Source organism: Belonocnema kinseyi, chromosome 8 (genome assembly GCF_010883055.1).
Source record: "Belonocnema kinseyi isolate 2016_QV_RU_SX_M_011 chromosome 8, B_treatae_v1, whole genome shotgun sequence".
Taxonomy (NCBI): domain Eukaryota; kingdom Metazoa; phylum Arthropoda; class Insecta; order Hymenoptera; family Cynipidae; genus Belonocnema; species Belonocnema kinseyi.
The window spans coordinates 103775021-103781339 of NC_046664.1; the positions used below are offsets into that span (position 1 = coordinate 103775021).

At 32.5% G+C, this 6319-nt stretch overlaps 1 protein-coding gene across 3 annotated transcripts in view; it reads left to right on the forward strand.

The window, feature by feature from the left end:
- Nucleotides 1-6319, forward strand: part of LOC117179102 (elongation factor-like GTPase 1) — a 495923-nt gene that overhangs the window by 222766 nt on the left and 266838 nt on the right. The window lies entirely within an intron of this gene.

The window sequence follows — 6319 nt, forward strand, 5'->3', positions numbered from 1 at the left end:
GGCGCATACTTTGAATAAAATATTTGTTATCATTCTCTTGAAATAAATGTGTTTTTTTCTTGAAAAAATACCGGTTTCATATGTATACACCTGGTACATGTACGTTAAATTGAAAAAGCCATGCTAAACGTAGGTAAAACTGCGCGGACACGGGTATTTTTGATAGTGGAAAAATCCTGTGAAAAATCAGATTCACAGCATAGACTATTATTTTCAGAGAGTATTTGTTTTTTTAATTTCAAATAAATTTCAGCATTGTTTTTGTGATTAATTACTTCTTCGTTTACCTTTCCATTTGTCTCGTTTTTGTAGCAAGTATTGCACATGTCAGTTCTAGGTAATTTAAAACTGAAGCCCACATTTCGGTTAAAATACTTAAAATAAACGGTTTGACTTATTGTCAACTTAGCCCTCGTTTTTTCTTCATAATATTTTCCGAATAATTTGTAAAGTTCTACAAGATTTGATGAAGGATTATCAAAATATTTTAGGTTGGTAGAATTTTGTTTGTAATGTGAACTGTGATGTGGAATTGATTCCCAATGCTCTTCAATCATTGTATTGACGGTTTCCAATCGTACCTGATTTCTGGAACATTTTTTCTTATTTTTAATCCACGAATCTTTATTTCTAGTTCTTTTTCTACCTTGTTTCATTTTAATATCTTTTTCTTTTTAATTAATATTCTCAAAAATATCTAAAAAATCTCAATAATCTCAAAAAAAAATGCTTTTGCAACTATTATAAGAAACAATCACTTCGCTGATTCTATGCTTTATTTGTAGAATTTCATAGAAGATGAAAAAAAAGTTACTGTTGTGCATTTCTTTTGGTAAGATTGACTTGACCTTCACGTCATTCGCTGCAGCGCGTACGTAGCCGGCCAGGCACGTTTTCGGGCAGCGTCAAGGTTACCGCTTGGATTTTAAAACATTCATAATTTTTGAACTATTAATCCAATTGATCGAAAACTTTCCAGAAAACTTCTTTGAACCTTAATGAACAACATTCTCACTGAAATATTTCCGTAGCTTAAAATTCGTTCGCTAAACGAGGCGCTTGAAAGTTAAAATTCATGATTTTTGCATTGCCTCAAAAAAAATTAATAACTTTTTTGTTTATTACAATATTCTCTTTTTTCTTTCTTAGATAGTTTCAGAAGACTTAAACACGTACTTTGTAATGGGGAAATCGGGAAATGATGAAAATTGGCTAAATGAGCGCGAGTTGAAGTAAAAAAAGATTGGAATTTTTCGTTTTCCAAAAATCCACTTTTTACCAATTATCTCAAAAACTACAAAACCTATAAATTTTTGCAAGAAGAAAAAAGATGCGCCTTGAAATTCTCTACAAGTATCAGTCTTTAAAATTGAAATTAGAAAGATTTTTAAAATTGACACTCAGGACAATACCTCTCAGGCTGAATCCGGCCGTGTCCCCTTTTTGTCGCCAGCGGTTCAATTGAATTATGTTTTAAATGTACATTAATATTATTATGCCTTCTTATACTTTTATTTAAAAAAAGTTAAAAGTTAAAAAAATCACCGAGATGCAAGCTTTTAAAATTTTAATTTCTTGGGAAAAAAACGCCTTAGAAATTTGATAAATATATATTTTTTAATATTGATTAAATTCTACATCATATTAGTACGTTTAAAATTTACTTATTGTTCCTAACATATTTGTGGGTGATAATCATCGTAAAGAAAAATTTAATCACCAGGGGAGCAGTAAAAATTATTATTTGACATATTTACAATGTCAAAATAAAAAAAAATAAATAAAATGAAAAAAATGTCGAATAAAGATTTGAACTAGTGACAGCCTGGTCATCAGAGTTCAGACTGGCCCTTCACAACTTTACCGGTGGCGCAGGCTAAAAAGTGCCGCGCGTGACTCGGTAGACATTTGGCAGCCCCGACAACCCTTATTTTTATACGCTCATAATTTTTAAACAAGGGCCCACTTAAAAAGCAGCCGGGACGCGTGTCTAATTGATAAAAAGAGGTATTTCGGATTCCAATCGTGTACAACACTACGTTTTGTGCACGATTGGAACCCGAAATATCTCTTGTTAACATCAAATGAATCGTCGTGAAACATTAAATGTATTACGTGTCTAATTATTTTTCACTTACTATTGATTGATGATAGTTTCATCAAAAAATCAATTTCGCAGAGGAGGCCTTTCCCTTGTAAGTTCCAAAGTATCGGATGATAAAGGATATAACTTCTGGAAAACTTGTATTTTGCATTTATAGGTCATATCATTTGCTTCAAATTTCGCGTGTAATTAATTTTATAATATTTTACTATTAGGTCTATGACATCTTCAGTTCAGGCGAATCATTTTTTAAAAATAATTTAATAAGATTTTATTTGAATTAATAAAATAAAAAATAATAGCATATGCTTTTGAATTGATCAGCTCCAAACAATTGCAAAAAATTAATGAAAGAACGCATGCGCAATACATGGAGAATGGTTTTAGTATTTCGAGGGACTATCTAGATTTGATAAAGACCCTATTAATAGGCCCTCATTGGGTTGCCTACAAATTACCTCGCTAGCTGAGCGTGACGTTTTCGCTTGCGCCCTCGATAGATTGCCACTTTATGGCCTCGATAGAAAATAAGAAATCTAGACAGTGCCTCTTAATAACCAAGTTACAATTTCTACCCGGGGAGTTTTGTTTAAGGAAAAGTAACTTTTTCTAATTATGCTCTAAAATTCAAAACATAAAATAGTGAAAAGATTAAGATTTTTCGAAAATAGGATAAATGTGAATGATATATGATTCAATGATTTAATAAAAGCCATATTATAATATTCATAAAATAATGTGGAAGAGATAAAAATGCTAATGGGGTTATAGAAAATAAAAGTTTACTTAGGTTGGGAATGTAAACTATAATCACATAATCAAATGAACTCGCCTACATGTTCGATATTTTATCTCTATTTCATCTATATTTCTATTTAAACTATGTACATACCGTTAGAAGGTTTATGAAATTACGCATCAACTAAATTATAATAGAAGTATTTTTGCCTTTTCGGATTGAATATACTGCGTGAGAAGTTACAAAAAATACAAAAATTTCTCAAATTTTGTACCTTGATTTCAACTTGTTGCATAAACTGAGAGAGTTGTAGCAAAAACCTCATATTCATTTTTAATTTCTGATTTTATCCTTAAGTATCCTAAGTCACCGCACGAGTAGAAGAGAAACAAAATATGAGAAACACAATAAAAACTTGGGGTTATATTTTATTGCAGGTAAAATTATAACGGTGTTCACTGGACCTCGGTAGAGATTCAGATATCTCGCGAATTCGAAGTACGAAATACCGAGTATGTATGGTATGAAATAGCCACAAGGTGGGGGTACGAAAGGTCTGATGTTATTGTTTTAAATTTTTGGCAGCTTTTGTCAAGAATGCCATGGTCTTAGAAAAATTGAAGGTATGCGGATTCCACTTTGTGAAATTAGGCTTTGAGGTACGAGCATGATTGAAATAACCAGGTGTGGGATCCAGATGCCCACTAATCTAGTTTATCGAATCTCTCTTTCTAACGCATGAATGTTTAGAATTTTTATTATATTTTTCAAGGCATTATTTATTGCCAAAAAAAGGTTAAATGCTCCACTTTGAAATATAAAGTTGCGTATTTTGTTAGCGAGAAGTTCAAATCGAGGTTCTGTTACTTATTATTATCAATAATAATGTTAAAATGGTATCCTAATAATTACCTTTAATAATAAAGTAATGCTTTGAAAAATATTTCAAACTTTCTAGATTAACTTCTAGTAATAGAAAATTTGATCAAATAGTTTTATTTTGATCCAATTGAATTTGTACGTTTTTCTAATGTTTTTTTTTTAATTCAGTTAAATCTAAAGATGCTATTATTACGCGTAGAGAAAGACCTTTTCGTCTTAAATATCGAACAAGTTCATGCTTGGGGAATTCATCATCCATATGCTCTACTTTTTTAGTAATCATAACATGCCTATGCTCCACTATTTATTCTTATTAAGGTACGAACTATTCAAAATAAAAAGTTATATTGTGAGCCAACGCGGATATATCGAGCATTCACAGTAGTGATTCTTGTGTATTTTTAAATTGACACATGGCCTTACTTAACCTAAAAATACACACTAGTGCGCATGCCAGAGATATCCGCGTTCTGCCACCACTGACTGGGATGGGAGATAAGCTATCTCTCTCGCACATCAACATGATCGGTCTTTTCAATTTTGCTCCATAAATAGCTCTTTACTTGCGCATACATGTAACTTATTTAACCTTCTTCTAGAAGGGAGCGGTAAAGAGCCAATCAGATGGCTGCGCGAGAGAGATAGCTTATCCCGCTAACTCATAGTCTGTCTCTTTTATTTTGACAATAACTCTGCCATTGCCTGGTTCCCTCCAGTTATATATGCACTAAGATTTCTAATATTAAAGGCGGATTCCACCAACTGTGATTAAATTTGAATCATTGATTAACTTAGTTTAATCAGCAGATTGCGTTGGCTGGTTAACGAGTTAATCAGCGATTAACAGGAGTCAAAATAACCTTCAAGTTGAAGTTCAAGTAGAGTGTGAAATATTGATCGAATTTATAACGATATCTTGTACTCTCACAACTTATATTCAATTGTAATCGATAACTAATTCCTGTCCATTTATTTGGAAACGATATACATAAAAAAAACACGTCGCCGCTCTTCGTTCGTGAGCGGTCGAGGTATATTTTGCGCGCAAATACAAGTTCGAAATCAGCCAATCAGAATCACCATTACAACAGAAACACGCAGAAACTAGACTTATTGCGAAGAGAGCATACGGTTGGCTAACCAGAGGTTAAAAATTCGTGGTGGAACGCGCCACAAGTTAATCGTGATTAAAACGCTGATTAAAAAATGATCATGATTAGCTAATCATGGATTTAATCACAGCTGGTGGAATCGGCCCTAAGTATTTCAAGTTGTGACGTCAGCTGGCAAGATATCTGTACAATGAGTACCAAGGAATAGTACAAATCCCAGAGGATAAAACTTAATTTATTTTATAACTTGAGAAAAAAATATTTTTAGTCTCATGTATTTGGTGCAGCGTGCAGACATCTTGGATATCCCCACCTAATCTAAAATACCTAATGGCTCAATTTTATAAAGTGCGAACAACGCACCTATTAAACTTCAATGACCATGACATACAATTAGCAAAGCTGTCAAAATAATAAACAATGCATTTAGACATGGCTATTTGAAATCTTGAAAAGTATTTAAGAAGTATTTAAAAAGTTACGTACGCGTAGATTATGCGTCGATAATGACGTTTTTCATTTCGTACCCCAAGAAGCAGACACGTCGTACCCGAAGTAGTGGATGCTTCGCACCCCAAGTGATTGGGAATCTGTACCCTACATTACGGTGTAGTGTTCACACCGCAAGGGTAATTTCTGTTGCAGGTATATGGTACCCTAATATTGGTGCTTCATTAACACTTTCTTTTTACGGTGAATTCTCGGCGACCATCGCTTTCGCGGTTTACAGCAGTAATAGCCAACTGAAACTTGACATTTAAGGCTACGACATTTTTAGTCGTATCTCGAGAACCCGTGAAGATTTTAAAACTTTTATTGGCTGAAATTAAGTTTAAGATTTTGAAGTGTAAGTGGTATGCATTTGAGATTGTTGCTACATCTTTTCTAGGGCATGCGAGAAGTTGAATTCGAAATACAAAATTTGAGAAATTCTTGAATTTTTTAAAACTTCTAACACGGTATATTCTCTCCAAAAGCTCAAAAATATCTCTCTTTGGGTTAAAGTGACTCATAATTTAATAAGCTTTTTTATATTAAAAAAAAAGTATCTCGCTCCATTTTTAAACGAGTAATCACGTTTCAAAGTAAGCAGGGATTTTTTATCGTACTTTCAGTGATCGTACCGACAATTTCCGATGGTAGTGTACATATATTACGAATAAAAATATTTAATTCGGAACGAGGTTTCGAAAAGTCTTGTCTTATGCCTATATATATTTTTTAAATTACTCATTCAGTTTTCAATCTGTATGTTTATATTTTTGCGATCTGAATTTAATTGCAAAATGTATTTAATTATATTTAAATTTCACGCACATGTTTTATAATAAACCTTGTTCAACGATATGATTATAGGGTATTCTGCTGGAAATTAATTAGTGTAGTCGATATCTGGTGTAAAGTTATAATGAATAATCTGACGTAATTGTCTGCAATAAAATAACTTGTTATAATCGTCGCTCCACTCATTCATAATTAATT